Source organism: Eptesicus fuscus, chromosome 11 (assembly GCF_027574615.1).
Source record: "Eptesicus fuscus isolate TK198812 chromosome 11, DD_ASM_mEF_20220401, whole genome shotgun sequence".
In the NCBI taxonomy this organism is placed as follows: domain Eukaryota; kingdom Metazoa; phylum Chordata; class Mammalia; order Chiroptera; family Vespertilionidae; genus Eptesicus; species Eptesicus fuscus.
In genome coordinates, this window is record NC_072483.1 from 45982749 (window position 1) to 46006753 (window position 24005).

General features: G+C 37.5%; 1 protein-coding gene, 1 non-coding gene and 1 pseudogene across 3 annotated transcripts in view; 2 read left to right on the forward strand and 1 right to left on the reverse strand.

Annotated features, from left to right (window-relative positions):
- Positions 1 to 24005, forward strand: part of CERS6 (ceramide synthase 6) — a 257579-nt gene that overhangs the window by 16396 nt on the left and 217178 nt on the right. The gene's annotated exons all lie outside the window — the stretch shown is intronic.
- On the forward strand, positions 19149 to 19284 carry LOC114230513 (U4 spliceosomal RNA). The gene has a single exon (XR_008557570.1). It is a non-coding gene; the product is annotated as a U4 spliceosomal RNA (small nuclear RNA).
- LOC114230535 (small nucleolar RNA SNORA48) lies at positions 21535 to 21679 on the reverse strand (annotated as a pseudogene).

Genomic DNA, 24005 nt, shown 5'->3' on the forward strand with positions numbered 1-24005 from the left:
ACTGCTAGCCCGGAAGCTTCCTCCTTATCAGTTTTACCCATTTTTATAAATTAAGGAAAAAGTATTTGAAGTGTGTAGACGAAAGGCAACTTTAACTCCTAATCTATGCAGCAAAACCGATTATCCCACTGACGGACTTTGGTTCCTTTTGGAGGAAAGCACAAGCTCTGGTACTTGCCGCCACATATGGGACAGTGTCCTCATTGTGTTGTTTGTGCACATGTTTGGATAAACAACATCTGATTAGTATTTGGCTATAACATTTAATAAAGTAAAGGGGGTGTGAGAAAGTGAGTGAGAGAAAGAACCATAGTCAAAACACCCATTTTCTTTCCCACTTTAATTAGTGAAAATGTTTTATAAAGATAGGTTTTAATAAAGGGTCAAAAATACAGTGTCTTAATGTTTTGTGGTTTTTTTTCTTTCTTTCTTTCTTTTCTTTTTTTTTTTTTTAACAAATTAAGGGTGTTAAGCAGGGGATTAAGTATGTGACTTTGTTGAAATGCTCTGTATCCTGTTCCTTGAATGTAGAATGAGAAGATTTGCAATTTGAGACAAGGGACTCAGAGCTGTCATATACTTGGGATTCGAAAAAGCCATGTATTTTGAACGCTAAGTTTTGTTTGCAATATAGGAATGCTGTATTTGTTTTGAAAATAATATTTTTAAGACTTGCTGTGCTTTATATTTTTATAATTATACTCACCTTAAAACATGTACCTTTTCATCTAATTTAATCTAATCTTTTAATTCTTATGTAATACAAGTTTTCTCCTATTCCATCTTTAGATATATCTTGTTCTCTTCTTCAGGAATACCAATTTTTTTTTTCAATTTTTTTATGAAGGTATTATATGTGTACATATCTTACCATTGCCCCCCTCACCCCACTCCCATATATGCCCTCACCCCCCAGAGTTTTGCATCCATTGGTTATGCTTATATGCATGCATACAAGTCCTTTGATTGATCTCTTATCTCCCACACCTCTCCCTAACCTTCCCCCTGTAATTTGACAGTCTGTTTGATGCTTTACTGTCTTTGTATCTATCTTTTTGTTCAGGTTTATAATGTTCTTTATTATCCATAAATGAGTGAGATCATGTGGTATTTTTCTTTCATTGACTGGCTGATTTCACTTAACATAATGTTCTCCAATTCCATCCAGGTTGCTGCAAATGATGAGAATTCCTTCTTTTTTATGGCAGCATAGTATTCCATTGTGTAGATGTACCACAGTTTTCTGATCCAGTCATCTGCTGACGGGCACCTAGGCTGTAGGAATACCAATTATACATATGTTAGATTTCTTTAGTTTCCCTTTCTCACCCATCATAATCTCTATAATCATTTTTATATGTATTTTTTCCAAGTGGTTTTATTAAATTTCCTCAAAATTTCCATAAATTTTATTAATTTTCTACCTGCTAGGTATCCTGTTCACTCATATTTATTTTGTTCCTCTTCATGTTGCTTTAATTTTTTTTTAAATCTTTCCTTTTCATTTTACTGCCATCTCTGCTTACAATTTTTTTTTTTTTCAGTTTTATAGTCACTTTTCGGAACCCTAGTATCACTTCTTTAACTTTTTTTTTTGTGTGTGTGGGTTTTTAACTTTTTTTTGAAAAGTGATCATGTAGCCTGCAGTTTCTTTAAAAACCTGTTTGAAGCCTTCCTGTGTTCCTGTGGATGACTCTTTCTCATTAGTTTTCTGCTTCTTCTGATTTTGTAAGTTTACAAGAAGTAGCTAAATAGTTGTTAATTACTAATATTTCTTGGCTTTAGAAAATCAATGTTAAGCACATTGGCTTATAAATCAAGTTGTTAGACTCATATGAGGCAAACATTTCTCAAGATTGCTGGCTCCTGCCCCTGATTTGGTAGTGTGTACACTTCTGTGAGTCATGTTTGGCATGGTGGCTTCAAGACTCCAAATCAGACATTTGGAGTAGTTACCTTCTCATAATGCAAGTCCAGACTCACCGTCATGCTGGATAAGTAACCTTAAGGTAATGAGTTGCAAAGCATAAATAATTGAGATATGTAAGTATAAATGGTCCCAGTTGATGTGGCAGGGTTAAAATTATAAACTATAATCAACCTGTATTTACTATTATTATTCCTATTTCTCAGGTACAGAAAAAGTAGCAACAGATGTTAGCTCATCTCCCCAAACCAGTTCTTGGACAGAAAAAAGGAATCTCTGCTTCCTGCCACTTCATTAACTGTGCTCTTCTCTAGAATGATCTCTCTCTCTTTCATCCTATTATCATCATCTTGTCCCTTGTCATTGTTGGAAAGGAAACTGATAAAGAAAAAAAAAATCAATAGATGCCTATTATGGAAAAACTGGGAAACAGTAATCTCTGGTATTTAATGAAACAAACTCCCTCCTTCCTCAAAGATGACCATTTGCAACTGTTTTCCTGGAACCTTCAAAGTGCATATCCAAACATATACGAATACTCTTTATGAATGTTATTTAATACAAACTAAATATGCTCTTATGTACTCTTTCACTTAAGTGGTTACGTAGAATTTTAACATATATTTCCACTAAGGAAAGTCTCTAATATGATACATAACTGAACTTTCAAATGTTTACCAATTCAGTATTTTAAAAATGTCATCTTTTTTTTACCTTTATTTTTAACTGAAATTAACCACATTTTCATTTTTTAAAGCCATCTGTTTGAAATTTTCTGTGACCTACTTGATGTTTGTGTCATTTTTGGGAGTATTTGTTGATTTAGAAAGGCTCTCTACACAAAAATAAATGAGCTACACTGTACTTTTCATGTATATTATAAATATTTTCTTATTTTTTTTTATTTGTCTTTTAACTTTAATTATGATTTTTTCTGGGGTGAAGATTTTAATTTACATGTGTTTTAAGTAATCACTGTTTTCCCTTCCATAGTGCATTCCCTGAGCTAGTCAGTTCCATAGACAACAACCCTCCTCCTACCTCCCTGATGGTTGTGAGTGAGCCTGCTGTCCACATTCTGAGAGCTGAGCTGTGAAATGGAGCTCAAGGTCTTATTTGGTTTGCAGATTTTCACTCAGTCCAGTGGTTTTCAACCAGTGTGCCACAAGAATCTTTAAAACATGCCATACTTGACTATTTAGTTAGGGCACTTACCTCTTTTCCCTTAGATTGTCAAATTAAAAAATGACAACAGCCAACACAATAGCTGTCTGGGTTGAATGAATAAAAATTAAAACTATTTTTTTTGTCAGATCATATATATATATGGCTAATATGCAGAGTGTCCCCTCTGGAGTTTGACTGCTCGCTATGACATGCGCTGACCATCAGGGGGTGGTGCGGAATAAAGGAAGGCCCTGATCGGCCCTGATCGCCGGCCAGACCTAGGGACCCCACTGTGCATGAATTTCATGCACCAGACCTCTAGTATAATTTTTGGTGTGCCACAGAATTTTAGTAATTTGTTTATGTTTGCCATGAGATGAAAAGGTTGAAAATGGCTGACTTAATCCCATGTTTTGGTCACTGTACTTAATGTCCCAAAGGTCAGACCCTGTGTAACTTGGTCTCTCTGGGCGTTAAACCCCCTTCCTCTGCTGGCGCTGGGGCAAGCAGTCACCTGGCTTCTAGCACCAAATCAGGAGGTCTGCCTATTCCTTATACAGACTTCGGACCAGCCCTTCTGCTCCCCAACCTCCACATGTGTCTGATGCTGACAGTTCATGAACATTTGTGGCATTGTCTACTCCAAAGACTCGCTGCTCACCATGTGGTCGGTCCCCAGACCCGCAGCCTCTGCCCACATCACCAGGGAACTTGTTAGAAATGCAGCATTCAGTGCTCACTGCCGTCTTCATCACAGTCCTCACCCCATTCCTCACCGCAGTCCTCGCCCCAGACTGCTGAACCAGTGTCAACACGCTCAGGACCGCCAGGTGGCTCTTGTACACGAAGAAGTGTGGGGCATCGTTCTCTGACGTCCACCATTGGCAGGCAGTTAGGATTCGGTGGCCTCTCTTGACTAGATCAGTCTTACCACTCTCTCTTCTGCTTTCCATCTTCCAAGATGTTGGGTGAGACCTCTTATCTGTTATCATTGTCTTTTGTCCTTTTGGAAGTTTACCTCCTTTATTCTTCATAGTGATTTTACTGGAGTTTCAAGAGGGCCTAATGATAAACACATTAACTCTCTCCTAGTATTTTATATTTGTTTGTTTTTTAATATTTGAATTTTTGATCCATCTTGAATTAAGTTTGGTGTCAGACATGAGAATTTCAATTTAGTTACCCTCTTCTCCCCCCATTAACCTGTTTTATTAAATGATCTATATATTTTCCTCGCTAATTTGAAATACTACTTCTGTCATATACCGAAGTTCCTTCGCATTTGGCTGTTTTATTATTGCAACTTCATAATATCTCTTATCTGGTAGTACTAATTCCTCTTCATTTTTAGAAGTCAGTTTTAAAACTCTTGAGTTAAAATGAATGGTTTCTATATTTACCATTTATTTTAAACTTCATTTTTATTCATTCCATTTTTATTTACTTATTCAAAGTGATAGGGTCATCAACATGTTTTTATTTATAACAGATTTTTTAACTGTATAAAGTACTTATACCTTTTCCATATATATGTGTGTGTATATATGTATGTATGTACATATAAATATAAATAAATATATGTGTGTGTGTGTGTGTGTGTGTGTGTGTATTTTTTCCTTATAGATTTTCTTTTTTCTCACATATGGCAAATTTGAAGCCATCCCTAGGGAAATCCGTTTCCTCCCACCTTTCAAGAAGGGCACGGTATAAATGAAACCTGCTAAATGAAATAGGAAGTTTTACTGCCTGGATATGGTGTCTTAGGCAGCTGTCTGTTGTGATGACCTCTACCCAGACAGATATTAAATGCTTGCTCAGCTCACCAGCGGGCCAGCCCAGAGCACAGCTCTTGCATTTGAATTCAGCTACCACCACTTATTGGAGCTGTGACTCTGGGTAAGCTAAAGAATCGCCTAGATCCTGGGAGATGAAGATCACATTAATTTTTCAGACAATGAAGATTAGAGTTAATTGCAGTAAAGTGCTTAACTAAATCCCTGCCCCATAGTAGGTACTCAGCCAATGGGTTCTGCTTCTTTAAACTTCAATATAGATGTGTATTTCAGAGTGCTTTTATCAATAGGCACATTGAATTGCTTACTCAGACATGCTGTTAGAATAGAAGTTTATATGGGAATCTTCCCCAGTGTTTTTGCCTTGTAGTACATAATTGAGTTTCAATTGTCCATACTAATAGAGAGGAGAGATGACATGAGAAAGTAACAGTAGATAATATCTTAAGCTTGGGAATTCATTTAGTAATTACCTTTGCAAAAAAGAGTAATAGAATTTCATAGCTGGGAGAAAACTTTGAGATTACAAAACCTCTTTAACTTTACAGTTGAGAAAACAGATCTTAGAGGGATAATGAGTCACCAGGATCACACATTGTTGTGAACTTAGTAGCTGAGTTACAGATATGTTAACTCCTAGTCCCCTGTTCTTTATTTGCCTCTGTAAGATTACAGGGTGGGGCAAAAGTAGGTTTGCAGTTGTTCCTATGGAAAATAATACAATAATTAATAAGTAATAATACAAGAATAAACTGTATTTTGTGTACCTACAACTATAAACCTACTTTTGTCCCACCCTGTATATTTGCTTAGGTACATGTCCAAAGCCACCCATGTGCCTTGAGAATTGATACCTGGGAACTCAGCCAAGTGCAAGATGAAGGATGCATGAACTCGAAGGAACCGAAACACCTTTGAGCTTTTCCTCTCTCTGAGCTTTTTCAGAGACAGATACTCTCCTGACTCAAAAACACAGCTTTAGCTGTGTGATGTTGGGTGTGGGCCAGTAAAATTAGGGTGAGAAGCTAGAACTGGGGAGAGTCATTCTTAATAGAGTAGATATACATCTATCTAAGTCAGAATAAAAGGAAAAGTGGGAACCCTCAGATAAACCAGAGTTGTCCAGGCACATATATGCCTGTATAGAATTCTTGCAGAGGGTATGGATTCCATGTCAAAAGACAGGCAAGAAAAAGGACCACATATATATCATGAGCCAAAAGCAAGTAGTTAGAAGGCTAGATTCACAGGTAGCAAAAGCATGTAGGAATGAAACATCACTTCAACAGAAGCTGAGCCCCTGAGCCCCACTCTGAGAGGTGCCTACAGTGGGGGCCCTGCCCTTGAGAGCTTGAGGTTTGAAAGAGGGGCAGTTACAAGCCATCAACAGGGAGCCAGCTTTGCCACTGACCAACTATTTTTTGCCTTTGCTCAGAAGTTTCTTCGTTTCCTGGTCAAGTGGGATCAACTATAGCTGGTTGGGGTTTCTAGCTGTAAATCTTGAATGGACTGAATAAAATAATTTCTGAGTAATTCCTGACCCATCATCTTTAGCTCTAAGTTCGAAGCTGACCTTTACAATTTCAGATAGCTCTCCAACTCGCATTGCTTTGTTTCATAATCCTGCACAAAAATTGCTTTTGAATTTAACGTAGAGAAATAAATGCTTAATCTGTTACATAAATTAAGTAGGAATAACATTGGAATCATGGCCAAGCTGAAAAACCAGTAGTTTCCCCCAAATATGGATTCACTTATTGAGCTAATAAGCCATTCATATGTAAGTATGAAATCTATTATCTTGGGTCTTGATGAGTTTGATATAGTACTAAGATGAATACATTTGATTTAGAAGTAGTTTCAGTGTAGAAGTTATTTCCCTATAGGAAATAATATATTGAGGTAGAATTTTTGAATAAGTTTAGAGGAATCCTTAAAAACACTTCAAAGGCACTCAAAAATTCTGTTATGCAGGCCTTCAAATTCCACTAAATACGAACAGTTTGGATTTGTATAATTCAAAGTTGGAGCATATAAATGCTGAAATAAATTATAACATTTCAACTTGAATCCTTGTGCTTTAGGTACAAAATTAAATGAAGTTTTAAATTTAGACTCAAATCTTTTGCTGGTTTTATGTTGATTGATTGAAATGAATGAAAATGAATGTTAACTTCTCATTTGCTCACTAGATTTAAACAGTTATGGTGGATTAGGTCAGTGGACTTGGAAGTCGGTGGGATAAAGCCACCAAAACACAAATGAGTGAGTCTGTGCCGTTGTTGAAGTAACTAGCTGAGTAGGCGTTGTGGCTGCACCTTTCATAGTTGAAGTAACCCCTCACCATGGGTCTCCCACCTAATTCAGGAATGCTGGCTTCCCAGAAAATGCACAGTTTAAGTGGTGCCTTCAGCTTTCTTTTGTATGATGAGTCATATTCTGAGTGGTCTCTCTGTTCTGCTGTAGTGCATAATGCATGCAAAAAAATCTGATTTCAGCTGTGTCGACTTCAAAGGGCTGCAATCAGGCATATATATCTGGAAGGATGTGTTCAGAGAAGAGTTTCTGTTTTTCATTTGCACAACTGGAAATTCAGACTATCTTTGATCAATTTAGTGGCAAGGAGCCGAAACCAGCTTTCCGATTTGCCAGCCTTATTTAAGCCTTTTGTTTTCCTTTGCATCTTAAGAAGCTCACGGGGATGAAGGCTGTGTGCATTTGACATAATTATTTTGTTTATCTTTGTAAGAGCTGATCTTTAAATTGAAGTAGGAATAAAAGTGTCTGGTGTTTGGAATAGCTGCTCACAAAAATATGAAGGTTTTTTTTTCTTCTTATTGTAAATTCTATCATAACCCAATAGATGATGAAATCATGGCTATTGCATAAACACTCAACATAGGATGGTCTGGACAGTGTAAGAAGTTGGAAGGCAGGAGAAAAGGAAAACTGTAATAAGTTTTAAAATGCCCAATTCCCTGGAGCAGTAGTAGTGGCTGCATTGTTGTTAGTAGCTGGAGTGGTGGTGGTGTCGGGTCAGTAATTATAGCCAATACATTATGGTTAATATTTATTGTAAATGTGCTCCATGCCAGGCACTGTTTTGTTGAGCCTTACGTGGATTATCTTATTTAACCCTCACATAAACTCTGTGACGTAGGCACTCCTTTTACTTCTGTTTTATGGGTGTGGAAACGAGGCATATGCAGGTTCAACAGTTCACCCCTGAACACAGAGCTGTTTCTTTGGTGTGAACAGTGGAGGCTCTATACCTTCACCGGCTGGCTGACCTTAGGCTGTTAGTCGGTTACTCAGAGTTCTCTGAGCTCCAGCTTACTCCTTTGCAAACTGTTAGGGGGAGTACAGAATCTGCCTCGTAGGGTTATTATGGCAGCTAAATTAGATATATCTGGAGGGGTTTTGTAAACTGAAAATTATGTTGGGTAACCCACTATAGGTTGGAAATATTGTGATTATCAAGAAAGGCAACCCCTTTGGAGAGAGAGACCTTGACTTTCTTTCACAGAGAAGACAGGCGTTTATATATGTTGGTTGAGAGTTGGCGCTGGGTGTTAGTCTTCCTCCTGCCTTAGGGACCCCATGAATGTCCTATCCTTGCATGGCAGAGAGGCAGAGATCAAAAGAAGAGGTTCTTCTACAGCCATTCTAGTGTCATGAGTGTGAGGAGCACCCTGAGCCAGAATTAACTAAATCATTGCTTCCAGACAACTTGGAGAAATGAAGGTCAGACTTATGTCCATATTTAAAGACTTCTAGAATTTTGGCTTTCAAACTTCACCGGGCATCAGAGTCACCTGGAGGACTTGTGAGAACAAATTGACCTTCCCTCCTGCCCCCAAATTCCTGATTTAGTAGGTCTGGATTAGAATTATGTTTCTAACACGTTCCCTGGTAATGCTGATGTTGCTGGTTCCAGTGATCACACTTTGAGAACCACTGGTCTAGAATATCTCTATGTATTAAAAATAATTGTATCACTATGTTCAAAGCAAAGAGGTATGAAAAGCACAATCAGGAGAAAATTCTACATGTCGTTTAACACAGCAGTAGTGCTGTTGGTTTTGCAAGGTTTTGTACACACCTTAAGAAGCAGAGAAGAGCCCGGCCTGTGTGGCTCAGTGGTGTTGAGCATCGACCTATGAACTGGGAAGTCATGGTTCGATTCTCGGTCAGGGCACATGCCCAGGTTGTGAGCTTGATCCACAGTGTGGGACATGCAGGAGGCAGCCGATCAGTGATTCTCTCTCATTATTGATACTTCTATCTCTCTTCCCTCTCTCTTCCTCTCTGAAATCAATTGAAAAAAGCAGAGGAGAGGACAACTCTCCACTTTAACCAGTAAGGGGCTAGGTCCTTTTGCAGACACATAATCCTAAATTTTCCTGAACCAAGCACTCTTCCTTGACAGCTAAAATGCTTAATTAACTTCTTGTTGATCATGTTTTGGCAGAGAATATATACTCACCTATTTCTCAAGGTATGTGTGTCATTTGTTTTTTTTTGTGTGTGTGTGTGTTTGTGTTTTCAGATAAGGAGAGTCACTGTCTTTCTATCCAGAATTTCTCTTTTTAAGGCCTGATATGTTGGCATTTCCAGCCAAGTGGAGAGTGGTTGGAAGCTGCCCTGGCTTCAACTTTAGGGGATTGTGAAAGAGGCTATTCCCCACAGGGACAGCCTTGGGGGCCGAAATACTGCTTCATGATTACTCACAGCGGAATAGAATGCATTTTCTTTATGAAGATAAACAAGTGAGCAACTAGGCATTTTGCAAGTTTAATAAATTCCACACAGTCCACTTAATGATTTTTTTATTGTGGTTTCCAGAAATGAATTGCATCATAAATGTGAGGGATGCCTATATTGGTAAGATATTTTTGTCTCGTCTATTGCCTCATTTGTACAATAGAAATAATATTCCTCTTATGTAGAGCTGAGTGTTTTGTTTTTCTTTAAGCAAATCACAGAATATATGTGAAAACACGTGAGGTGGAGGAGGACGATGATCGTCCACGTGTACTACTGGGTTCAGGTCTTCACTTTTCTCTGTTCTCATCTTATGCTTTCTCCTAAAACAATCAATCTGTCCCCCTGGTTTTAATTATAACTGAAAATTTTGTATTGAAGACCTTGATCCATGTGTTTGGACAATCGATGAATTTCCATTGTGGAAGTTTTCACCCGCTTGCATAATTATCTCCTCCTCTTTGCCCTTCTCCCCTTCTCCCTCTCATCCTCCCCTCTGTCTATCTGTCTCTCTCTCTCCTTTCCCTGTCACCTTAAAAAAGTGACTGGTGAACAAGGGGCGGTGGGGCCTGTAAGGCTATAATTTCTTAGAATGTTTAGATAAAAAATACTGATTAAAAGGACATCTATTAGGTATAAACCCCAAAGCATTATTTCATCCTTATAGTGTAAGATTCAGTGAGAGGCATGATCTATTTAATACTGCTGTGAATCTTTATAAGTCTAATAAAATTCTAAGAGGCTTATCTATGTACTTTTCAGCCTTATGCTTGCTTTTATGCATGTTTTCTCAAAACCTACATTTAGTTGCTTCTGAAAATACGTTTTTTTCTCAAGCTTCATATGAATTCACTCTTCTCCAACACTATTCTCTAAACCACCTAAACTGTAATTTTAGTGAGAATCCCATGCCATTCTTAAAGCCTATGAAGTTTCCATCTCTGTACACAGGGAACTTAACATATTTTCCAAACATATATTTTAGATATGTTATATATAATGTATATTAATAAACTGTTGCATTAATGTTGTCGCTCTTAGATGGTAAGTTCATAAAAAGCAAGGAGGGATATGCTGATATATTTTGTAAATCACCAAGAAATATAGATTAATACTCTGGAAATGATATTATGAGGAATGAGGAAATAGCCTCTGTAAGTACCTATGTTAATAGAGAGGGATTAAAGTTTAGGACAGGCAAGAATAGGAGATTGGTTGAAATTAAGATAGCCTTTCTGGCTTTATTTTGATGATTGTATATATGACATGCTTTTTCATCCTTTACTTTTAATCTATCTAGGTCTTTATATTTTAAAATGGGCTCCTTGTAGGCATCATTTACTAGTAGTTAGTTCTTGTTATTTTGAAAAATTCTGATGTCTTCACATGGGTGTGTTAGATCATTTACATTTAGTATAACTATTGATATGATTGGATTTAGAAATGCCATTGTATTATTTGTTTTCTATGTATCCTCTCTGTTATCTGTCCCTGTCTTCAATAATTTGAATCTAACTTTTTAGTATTTCATTTTCATTTTTCTATCGGCTTTTTGGCTCTATCTCTTTGGGAAAAATTTTTCTGCTGGATGTTCAAGGGTGACAGAATACATACCTAAACTTTCATAGTTAATTTACTGTTTATATTATACAACTTAAATGTAGAAACCTTATCACCATATAGGTTCCTTTATCCTCTCCCATTCACCTTTATGTTATACTCGTGATATGTATTATATCTACTTATATTGAAAACTTTATCAAGCAGTGGCATAATTTCTGCTTCCAACAATTATACATATTTTCAAAAACTTGGGGAAAATAACCTTTTATATTTACCCTGATAGTTACCATTTCTGTAAATGTTCTTTAATTGGTGAAACTACAAGTTTCTTTCTGATATCATTTCCGTTCAGCCTGATGCACTTCCTTTAGCATTTCTTTTTAGAGCAGGTCTGCTAAAAATGATTCTTTTAGTTTTTCTTTGTCTAAAAGTGGCATTATTTAGCTGCCTTTCCTGAAAGATGTTATCAATGGATATACATTTCTAGGTTAGCGATTTTTTTTTTCTTTTAGCACTTTGAAGATGTTTTTCCATTGTTTTCTGGCCTCTCTCATTTCTGCTGAGAAATCTTCAGTCATTAAAATTATTATTCTTCTGTTTATAATGTGTAATTTTTCTCTTATCTGCTGGGAATACTTTTCCTTTATCTTTACTTTTAAGCAGTTGATTATGATGTGTCTAAGAGTGGTTATTTTTGAGCTTATCCTATTTTAAGTTTATGAAACTCTTGCATTTATAAATTTATATCTTTTAATAATTGGGAAGTTTTGGCCATTATTGCTTCAAATAGTTTCTCTACCAGTCTTTTTCTCCTCTTATTCTAGAACAATGTTGACATGAATACTAGAAGCTAGCTTTTTTTATTGATTTTGGAGAGAGAGGAGAGGAGAGGAACGGGGATAAGGAGGGAGGCAGGGAGGCGGGATGGGATGCGAGGGGGAGAGAGAGAGAGAGAGAGAGAGAGAGAGAGAGAGAGAGAGAGAGAGAGAGAGAGAGAGAGAGAGAGGCTTGTTGTTCCACTTATTTATGCATTCATTGGCTGATTCTTGTATGTGCCCTGACCAGGATCGAAACCACAACCTTGGCGTATTGGGACAACACTCTAACCATCTGAGCTACCTGGCCAGGGCTCTGTTTATTTTACTGAGAATCTCTTCTCTTATCAGATTAGATAATTAACTGACTCTTCTAGCTCACTGTTTTGAAACTGTCATCTCTATTTTTCTATTAAGCCAGCCAGTTATGATTTCCACTGGTTATTTTTCTAGTTTCTATTTCTCTGCTGAGAACTTCTATCTTTCCATTCATTCTATATTCTCATGGAGGATATTATAATGCCTGTCATCTGGGTTATCTCAGGGTTGGAATCTGATTTTTTTCCCCCTCTTAAGAACTGGTCATATTTTCCTAGTTCTTTGTATATGCAATTCTGTTGGGTTGTATTCTGGATATTATTTATGTCATGCTATGTAGGTTGGGGGTTGCACAATGTTGTTTTTTTGTTTTTGCTGTTAAGAGTCACACTTCATTTCTGTCTCACCTTCTGTGGGTGCTGGTTCTGATCTCAGATCAGTTTTCAAAGCTTTTGTTCTGCTACCTGGGGTCTGTCCCATGCCGGTGCCTCTCAAGGGTTAGTCAGACTGGGTGCTACGTTCGTTCGGTCTTTTTAGTTCTCAAAGCTCTTTGATATGGTGCTTGGAGACTGTCCCATGAATGCACAGCTCAGAGTGAGGCTGGGCATTGTGCCAGTTTCTGTATAGATTTAGGGGATTCCCTTCTCCATCTTCTCTCTCTTCATGATTCCCCCCATACTCTGGTCTACAAGGGCCCTTTTTCAGGTTTGTCCAGAAGGACAGGGTGTCGTGTGCAGATTGAGCTGCTCGTGCTGCTGCACCACTGCTCTGTCACTGTCGGTGAACTCTTCGCTGGGGTCCTGCCCCAGGACAAAGCTGCCAGAATAAAATAAATTAAAATTTAAGACTAGGTCCTTTTTGACTCTCCTTTACCATTCACCTTCTTAGTTCACTTTTCAGAGTCCTCAGTTGCTGCTTTTTGTGTTGTGTCCAGAGATCTTAGTTGTGAAAAGTAAGAGAGGCTGCAGTGTGCTCACTCCATCACAGAGGAGCTGGAGCTCCCTGCTTTTCTTTGTTTCTACTTCACAAAGGATCTTGCACCTCAAATGGGAGGATGCATGATGATAGTGAACAGGATGCCACTATACTTCCCACAGAGCTACAAAGAAGATCCATATTTTGCTAATAAAGGACACTTCGGCATCAGGATGACTTAAAGCAGTAATTTCCTTCCTTTCACTGTTTTGTAAGATGCAGTTGTGTTAATAATACTCGGTGGAGGCAGATCACATTTTCTGAGAAGGAAAACTAAAACTCCGGAAGGAATAGAAGCAAACAGTCCTCAAGAGGTGAGGGAAGAAGCTTCTAGTCTGAGGGTAGTTGCTTGTCACTCTGAGGTTGGAGTCTGTGTCCTGGCACCAGCTAATTGCCACTATCACCTTCTTTGAAAGAAAATATGGTTAATACCTGTAGCAAAGAAGACTAGAGTAAGAAAAGAAACTTAGGTCAAAGTATTAAAAATTAAGGCATGGTTCTGCCTTCCTTGAAATAGGACTTTGAGGCCATGTTTGGCTGCATTTCAGCAAGAAGAGGATCTTTTAGTCTTTACTTTGGATTTACTCATCTTCGAGTGACAATTTTGGCCTTTTAATATTTGACTTTAGGATGTGGCGAAAGCAACTCCTATAATCCATCCTATCACTTATAGTAGCACATTTCCTTTATTCTATATGATAAATGCTTATTGTAAATATTTTAAACATATAAGAAAGTTTACAGAGTAAAGAAGTGAAAACTGACCCTTTAGGGGTAACTATTCTTAATAGTGTTTCAGGAATTTTCTAGTTTCTCTTATTGGGAGGGGGACACAGCTGAAATTATTCTATATTTAAAAACCTTTGTCCTGTTATTTAAGATAACTTTACAACCTAAAAGAACTTTCACCACTTTATCCATCACTTAAAAATTCTTCCTAAAGGCAAGTTTGTTTAAATTTTAAAAAATCAGGATAGGAAACTAAGGAAGGATGTACAGTGAAGGTTAAAATTTCCTCTTATTCATCTTCTCATTTTCACTCGCTAGGAAGCCATTGGTAATAATATTCCTTTTTGTGTATTTCCAGAAATGTTTTATGTATAAAAATAGATATATTATAGGGAGCTTATACTTTATCAGTTTTTATGCTCTTTTTTTCTGAATATGTAACTATTATTAGAATATAAATATCCATTTGTTTGACGTCTTTGTAAACATAATTCTTAATGACTACATAATGTCTTTACTTTGGATTCAAGTTCTCTTGAAATTGTGTGTTTTGGTTGCATTCCATTTTCCTTACAGCACTTTTAAAATGAGGGAAAGTTGTTTTTAAAGTCAGTCCCAACAGGCTCTCAGATCTGTCTTATCTGAAACATCTGAGCTCTTCTAGCTATTTGAATAAGTTAACTTGTAAAAACACCTATCACGGTCCTTAGAATGAAGTCATTAGATATATGTTTATTCTTCTGCCTCCATTTCTTTAACCAACTCCTCAGCTACCAGGACAGAGCCGCTGCAGACCAGCAATGATAGGAATCAGTTTTAGATGAACGCCATTAACCAATATGCATCACAGTCTTATTGTGAGCAGAGTGCTTTGTATTAAATGACCATTGTCAGAGCGATAACACGTCTCCTGCATTTGACAAGACACTCATGATAAATTCTTCAACCTCTCATAGTGTCATGTACAGAGGGAATTAAAGTGATGTAATGCAAAAGGATTACAACACGTGGGAAGAATCTAGAAGAAAGTAAAGTAGTTTGTTATTAGGAACTAGACAGATGTCAGGGATGCTCAGACTAGGGATGAATCCTGCCCCCGGCCTTCACCTCTCCTCTGAGCCAGAACTACCTCATCTCCACAATGATCACATATCTTACTAGTTATTTATCAGGGTTTTGTGAGGAATCAATGACAGCTCAGGGAATATGTCCAGCATCCTTTATCTCTCTATGTTGTGGGATCTCATCACTTCTCCATTGTAGTATTTGGGCCTGTAAGTAAATTGTTTTATATTGTCTGCTTTTTTAAAAAAAAATTTCTTTATTGATTAAGGTGTTACATATGTGTCCTTATTCCCCCATTATTTTCTGCTTTTTACCTACCCCTCCTGGCTAGAAGGTGAACTCCCCAGGGGGCAGAGAGAGACAGGTCAGTCTTGTTTCCCAGTCGATTCCTCATGCTTCGCTTTGTTCCTTTTGTAGAGCTCAGTGGTTGAGAGCCTGAACGCTGGCCTCAGACAGCCTCAGCTCCCATGTTGATTAGTTCTTGGACCCAGGGCCAACTGCTTAACCCCTCTGTGCTTGTTTCCTCACCTGTAAAATGAGGGGGGGAAATGGTGCTTATCTCTTTGGGTTATTATAAGGATTAGATAAGAAGTTAATACTTAAATTAGAACATGTCTGACGTTATAAATGTGTGTTAAACAAAATAAATAACAGTTGCTCAATATCTGCTAAATGAAAGAACGGGCGGGTCTTTTCGGCCATCTCGAGTGAGCTGGTGGAAGATGCACCTGCAGATGCTGCTTCCCTGGAGTGTTGTCATCCTTCGCCTCCATTCAGTCACTGCTGAACCTCATTTGGAACAAGCTAACCAAGAAACATCCTTATTATAGTTTGAGTCTCAGGTTCCTGAATTTTATGTAGTCAAAGCCAGTTCTATTGTTTTATTGATAGGACAGGAAACGGAATATAAAGATATTGTTATTTGCATAGCATTTAGTTATATCACGCTTTTATCTTGTTTCTAGTAGCAGCCCTAGATTTCAGAGGAATCCAGCATGATCAGAAAACATGCATTTCACAAAGGAATTGTCTAGATTAGCTTGAGGTTTTCACTGAAGCCATTACTAAAAGGAAAACTTAATTTTCAGTTTCATGGCTACTAAGTAGAGTTTGATGGCCCAGTCCAACTTTTTTTCTGACAATTTGCAACCATTATTATTAACACTAGAGGCCTGATGCCCGAAATTCGTGCAAGGGGCTCGGCCTTCGCTGCCGCAGCGGCTGCCTCGGCCCCCACCGCCACCTGAATGCTGTTTTCATTCTTTATTTTCTTCCCGACCCTTGGTGGTGTGTGTGTCCACCAGCCATGCCCTGCACCGTTGCTCTTCCTTTTTGTAAGTACATTCTTCTCTAGTTTCAACTGTCCCTGGGCAGGGGTCACAGATCCTCACCTCCAGTTTTGACAGGTGAGCTCCTTGCTGGTTATATTTTATTAAAACCAGCTCCCTGTCCCCATTTCTCTTATGTGTGCTTCCATTCTTCTTGGCTCAAAATAGAGCCCATCCTGACACCTTTTTCTGCTCCATTGCTTTCCAATCTGTTTTCAGATCTTACAGATCCTTTTTTGGAGTGTCTTTCAGGTTTATACTTTCTTCCCTCGTAATAGAAATGCCACAGCCCCAGCCTTACTGTCTGATTCTTGGATTCCGGCCACAGCCTCTGAGTGGCTGGTTTGGCTTCCAGTGCTCTCCGCACTAGTCCTCTGGCACAGCAGTGACAATCTATTCCGCAAGTATTCACTGAGTGCTTCCTGTGTGCCCGGCACTGCTGTGGGCTCTGAGGCTGTAAAACAGGCAACAGCCTTGCCCTCAGCAGCTTACATTCCAGGAGCGGGAGCAGACAGTGAACTAAGTATGTTTGGTGGTGTTGGTGCTAAGAGAAGGGAAAAAGGCCGGGGAGAGGATAAGGGATGCCAGATTGGGATGAGGCTTGCAGTTTCCAATGAGGTAGGGATAACAAGAGAAGGTGGGTTTTTAAAATTTATTTCTTCTTATTGAGATAAAATGTGTTCAACATCAAATTTTACCCTTTCAACCATTTTTGGGTGTACGATTCAATGGCATCGAGTACATTCACTTTATTGTGCAGTTATCACCAAATCCGTCCCCAGAACTTTGTCATCATCCCAAACTGAAACTCTGTCCCATTAAACAACTGTCCATTCACTCCTCCCCCCAGCCCCTGGTAACCACATTTCTACTTTCTTCCATATAAAATGGACTATTTTTGAGTTCCTCATCTAGGTGAAATCATACAATATTTGCTCTTCTGTGCCTGGCTTATTTCACTTAGCATTAGTTTTTAACGTTCATTCATGCTATAGTGTATGCCACAACTTAATTTCTTTTTAAGGCTAAATAATATTCCATTGTATGGCATACATCACACTTTGTTTATCCATTTATCTGTTGATGGACATTTAGATTTCCTCCTTTGGGCTCTTGTGACTAATGCTGCTGTGGAACATGGGTGTACAGATATCGCTTTCAGACCCTGCTTTCAATTCTTTTGGGTATATAATTAGAGGTGGACTTGCTGGATCGTATGGCAGTTGTATATTTAAATTTTTGAGGAACTGCCGCATTATCTTTCACGCTGGCTGTGCTATTTTACATTACCAAGAAGATGACTTCTGAGTGAAGATCTAGAGGAAGTGGGAGTGAGCCAGGAGACTATCTGAGGGAGGACATCTGAGTGGAGGGAACTCCCTGCCCAAGGGCCCGAAGGTGGGAGCATGGCTGCCATGTGGGGTAAGGAGGCCAGTGTAACTGAATGGCGGGAAGGTGAAAGCAGGTGAGGCCAGAAGGGAACAGGTGTCCAAATGATACAGGCCACTGCAAAGACTTTGATGTTACTCTCAGTGATGTGGAGAGCCCACAGAAATTATATTATGTTGATCTTTCTTAAATCCTACTATTGTCAGGTCAGGCCCCATCCTAAAAATCAGTAGATAGGTTGATTCTATATTTGTTGGTGAGCATGTTATGGTAGTTTATATAGGTCATAAAATTAAGTAACAATCACGCGTGTTTCATTAGAGTATCCAATTAACATTTTAAAAGCTGGAATCTAAAGGGCTTTCTATTTTCTGTACAATATTTTTTTAATTAGCTTGCCATCATGGAAGCTAAAGCATGCCAATTAAGCACTTATCCAATTATCAGAGCTTCAGAGAAAAGCAGTGGATCAGAAGTTCTTCGTTTTAATTTTATGGGTTACTTTGAGAAAAATTAACGACGATTTGCAAAGTTTTAAAGCATTTAAGACACGTGCCTTCATTTAAAAGTCCCACATCAAACACTGCAGGAACTGAATTCTGCTCAGTGTGAGGCGTTTGCTAGCTCATGTCAGTCCACGCTTCCTAACTATGCATTCAGGACTAACTATAGACTCTAGGTATATGCCATTACTTTGCGTTACATCATATGGCCGGCGAATGATTCAGTGGGTTGTTAGCCTGAGCAAGCCCTTCTGTATCAACATAATTAGGTCATCTTTTTTCATAAAAGAAATAGACTATCAGAGATAAAATTCACTCGGTCCTTCATCTCCAGTCTCATTCCCCTGTCTCATTCTATAGTCAGCCAACATCATGAACTTGGTGCCTCTCTTCCTAGTCTGTTACTTATACTTTTGCACAGTTAGGTACACAGTCATGAATTAAATACAGTATTATTTTATTAGTACTTTAAACATTTACCTAAGTGTTATTAAACTTACCTCCAGAGAAACATAACCAATAGGAGGTACAGGAAGGTAGGTAGGTAGGTAGATTTACTGTAAGGAATTGGCTCACGTGATTATGGAGGCTGAGAAATCCCAAGACCTGTTGTTGGCAAGCTGGAGACCCAGAAGACATGGTGGTGTAAGTTCCAGTCTGACTTTGAGTCCAGAGGTAGAAGATCGATGTCCCAGCTTAAAGACACACAGATGGAGAAAATGTACACAAGTGATAGAGTTTTCATTGTATGACCTGCTTTTCTGAGGCACCCTTTGATGTAGATCTAAGTTATTTGTTTTAATTGCTATACAAGCTTTGCACAGTGGCAGTGTCGTAGCCAGTGAGTTTTATCCAAAGCACGATTATTGCTAATTGAAAACTTAACTTCCGCACTGTAATTCTGTTTGGTGAACATAGTGTTATATGTATATACTTCCTTATTAAGGAGTGAATGTGTTTGAACATGTGGTAGAGGCTCTATAAGGAATAGCCTGCTTTGGCAAGTGGCTGTTGGCGGCACATTATTTACAGGGTTCCTGCCAACTGAGTGAGACACATCAGGATGGTAGAGATAGGGAGCCATGATTCCAGTCATTTCAGGTCTAATTTCTGCTTTTGAATAGTTCTGAATCCAAATGAGTCAGATTCACCGGATTCATGGAAGAGACTTCCCAGGGACTCTTAAGATCATTTGCTCCTAATTTTGCTGCTTCTGATGCGATTAACAACTGACTTTTTAAAAACTTGGTTCCAACTCCTCAAAAAAGAGGGTCTGACTGGTAGGCCAAAATTATAGTAACCTTCATAAGGAATAAAGCACTTGTCTCATTTAAAGCAGATTTGAGCCAATTAGAATGCGAAGGTTCCCTATTGTAAAGTTTCATTTCCATATTGATATCCTTCTCTTCAATTAAGTACATTGGCTATGTTATAATAATATGTTTTCCCCGGTGAATTAATTTTTAAATAATTAATTTTTACATTTTAAAACTTATAGAAACGTTGTCAAATGGAACAAAGGACTCCTGTACCCCCAGATTCCCCATTTGTTAACATTTTCATGTATTCGCACCATTGTACATGCTCGGTGTGTGATCATTAGTGTTTTTCTTAGCCTTACGAGAGCCAGCTGCTGACATGATATCCCATCCACTCAAAGCACTTCAGTGTGTGTTTCCTCCAAACAGAGACGCTCTTCTACATAACCAGTATGCAGCACTCCAAGTCAGGAAGCGAGTGTTGGTACAACACTACCATTCATTACACAGTTTCAACATTGTAAACTCAACAGAGCCTCTTTTTCCTTTCTGGTCCAAGATCTTGTCCAGGAATATGTATTGCATTTAATTTTCATGTCTCTTTAAATTCCTTCAGTCTGAAAGATTTCCTCAGTCTTTCCCTATCCTTGACAGTTTTTTAAAGAGTTGGAAGTCTTTAATGATGTAGGATGTGGGAATTTCTGATATTTCTCCCTGACTGGGCTCAGTTAATGCATTCTGAGTGGAATGACACAGAAATGATTCTGCATTGCTCCCATCACATCAGATGCACAAGATGCCAACCTGTCCACCACTGGTGATGTTAACCTTGATCACCTGGTCATGTGGCTGTATGCCAGGTTATTCATATTAAATTTGAAATTGACTAGTTATTTCGTTGAAAGGATTCTCAGAATTTTGCTGACATCTTGTTCTTCACCAAACTCCACCCACCAACATCCACTGACAACCATGCCTGAATAAACAACCTCTGTGACAGTTGCCGAATGGTGCTTCTTATTTCCGTTATTCTTTCTACAATTATTACTTGGCTTTCATCAAAGAAAGATGTCTCTGTTATCTATTCCTCTGTCCCTCCCCCTCCCATCTTTCCTTCCTTTATTCTGTAGGAGAGTTCTTTCAGATTCATAACCATTAGATACTTCCAATTTGATGTTGTTGATATCTGTGCCTTAAACACTCTAGCTTCTCTCCTGCCTTAAGCTCCATCCATGTACTCTTTCTTTAGATACCTGGTTGTCTCAAACCAGGATTCTGTCAAGTGTTTTTAGACTTAGGGGCCATTTTTGTTCTTCAGGTGACTTTATATATCTCTTGCCTATCTTGGGTTGATGTCAGAATTTACTTTTATTTATTTATTTATTTATTTATTTTTATGCTCATATATATTATTAGCTACAACTGTGCCAGACCCCATTTTAAGTGCTTCTCAGGTTTTTTTTTTTCCCAACAACTTATATGCACTATTATTAAAACTCACTTTTCAGGCGAGAAACAGGCAGGTTAAATGCATCTAAGATCACACTGACAGTTAAATGGCAGAGACTCAGGATTTGAACATTCTGGTTCCTGAGAATACATGATTCACAGTAACTGCCCTCTGAAATAATTCCAACATTACCACACTAGACCCCCATCTAATTTTCTGAAAGCAAATAGTGACCCACTTATTGTTCTCATAGCACCCAGTTTTATGTGCAAATAACATATATCCATGCCACAAAAACTATTATGTGACATGTTCACTCTTAATGGAGTTGTGCTAGACTACCTACTTACGGTTATCTAGAAGTTACTAGAGCAATCACAGCTCCACACAAACTTTAAAACTACATCCCTCCTAAGCCTGTTAATAATAATCTACTTATGAGACCAGTGTTTCTGATCTTTCCCCCTCCAACACCTAGCAATTATCATTTTATGTGCCTCAGGCATGAAACAGCTCTGGCCACTGACACAGGCATCAAGCTAGGATGAACTAAGGACTGTACATCTGCTTTGCCCCTGATTGATATAAGAGCAACACCACCAATCAGGTGTCTCCTTGCCCATTGCCAGGGGGTCGGAATTTACTTTTAGATGGTAATTTAAGTGGTGATCTCACTTTCTTTATTGCCATTATTGTGTGCAAACATACTGACCACAAGAATTTAGACCAACTCACTCTTGGTAGTCTTCTTTTTCATACCCTCAGTTGGGTATGCGCTGGCTTGACCAAATGCACACTTTCTTTTTTTTTTTTTTAACACAAATGCAAACATTTTAAATCAGTTGATACCGACTATATTGACATTCTATTTTGATAGCTGAAAATTTAACTTTTACTTTTTATAAAACGACAACAAAACCATGGAGAGCAACAACCATATTTTCTCTTTTTATTATAAAATGCCCTAAGCTAAAAATCACTTTTAATTCCATTCCATTAAGTCAACTAGTTTCATTTTTAAACACATTCATATATTTATAGCACTTATTTTTCACTTATATTCTCCCACATATATTTCAGTATCCATATTGGAAAATAATGGGTCTGTGAACCAGGTAACATTTAGAGAGAACAGTACTGACCAGATGGTCCAGCCTCTCTCATTAAGGAGCTTGGGTGCTGGCAGAAGCTCATGTTCTGGCCTTCAGGGTCTTCATCTACATTGGATGGTGGATGAAGGGTCTTCAGCTACCATGTTGGATGAAGTCATTTTTGAGGCCTAATTGTATTCTAAATGGTGGAGGAGACTATGTTGACAGATGAGTAACCTCCATTTGTAGGGTACACAGCCGTACTTATACACTTGAATGTAAAGACTGTTTTGAGGCCAGACCAGTCGTTCTTTTCTTCAGAGGACAGCTGTGGTTAGGAGATTTGGTTGTTTTAATTTCCATACTGTTTATCTCTTTTTTCCTCAAGTACAAAAATAGAGTACAATAGCAACATGCTCCCTAAATTAAAGAAAAATTGAGAAAAGAATGTTTTGTTTAACTTATCAACATAGGTGCAGTACTTGGTATTTTGTAATTATTGGTAAAAAACAAACAAACAAACAAACCAGCAATTATTTCTGTAAGTGAAAGGTTTGAAATATGAATTATGTTTTATGAGTAATGGTGGATAGAAAAAAAAGGTAGCTGTTTCACCAGCATATTTATCCCTGAGCAGATTCAAGTAATTTATGTAAAAATTTTCTCTTAGTGTTTATCAAATGCATTTAGAATTTTTTCTGTTCAGAATGTCTAGGACACATACACTATGGACCCACTCAAGATAAACCTTGAGTCTGATACTGTGTACTCAAAGCAGCATTCTTTTCAACCCTTCTTATGAATTAATTCTTAAGTGGTTGAGACAACAGTTTTAGTGCTATATATTTTAATTAACAGAACACATAAGCTCATTAGAGGATAATTTGCTGACAAAACAACATGAAGAAAATACAAAAATGGAAACTTAAACTATTATGTAAATTTAAAAAATAGAGATAAATGATAAATAGTGCCTATCTCTTAGTAGCTTGAGAGTTTTGGGGGAATAGTAATAAGAACTTTTTTCTTCAAGTTATTTTTAAAATACTTTTTATATTACTTTTTTCAAAGTAAAACATGTGCATGGCTAAACAATTATAGTACAGAAGAGCTTACTTATTATATAAAACAATGTTTTCTAGTTTTCTATTTTAAAAATATGTAGAAAATTGAAAAAATAGTATAATAAACACCTATTCTCTTCACATATATTCAACAATTAATACATACCTAGCATTTATATTTATTATATATAATATGTGATATATGTTAATATGTAATATCTATTTAAATATATAAAAACATGCATGCTTATGTTTTTCTTGAATTTTTTAAGTTTTCTTAATCTTAAAAATAACTTGCAGATATCATATTTCACTCCTGAATACTTCAACATGTATCACTTAAGAATAAAAATATTCTCCTCCTTCATTATCTCAATACCAGAAAACATATAAAATTAATAATTCTGTGATATCATCTAATAACCAGTCCATATTAAAATTACCCAAATTGTCTACAAAAAGCCTTTTTCTTAAACCTGGATTCTGTAAAAATTTCCACATATTTTTGGTGGTTGTAAAAGTAACCACTTTAAATTCTTTCAATTGTTTCTTAGGCAAATTGCCTCCAAATCACTAAATAATATGATTATACAGGTACTTCTTAAATAATCAGTTGATACTGACTATTTTGATAGCTGAAGATTTAACTTTTAATGATTTCTCAATATGCCCTTCCTACTTATGTTTTTTTTTATTGTTATTTGTAGTTAAATCAATAATCAGTGTTTAGATTAACATCAGTATGTAAGTATCTATATAAAAGGCTAATATGCTAAGTGTCTGACCATCCAACCAGTCACTGTGT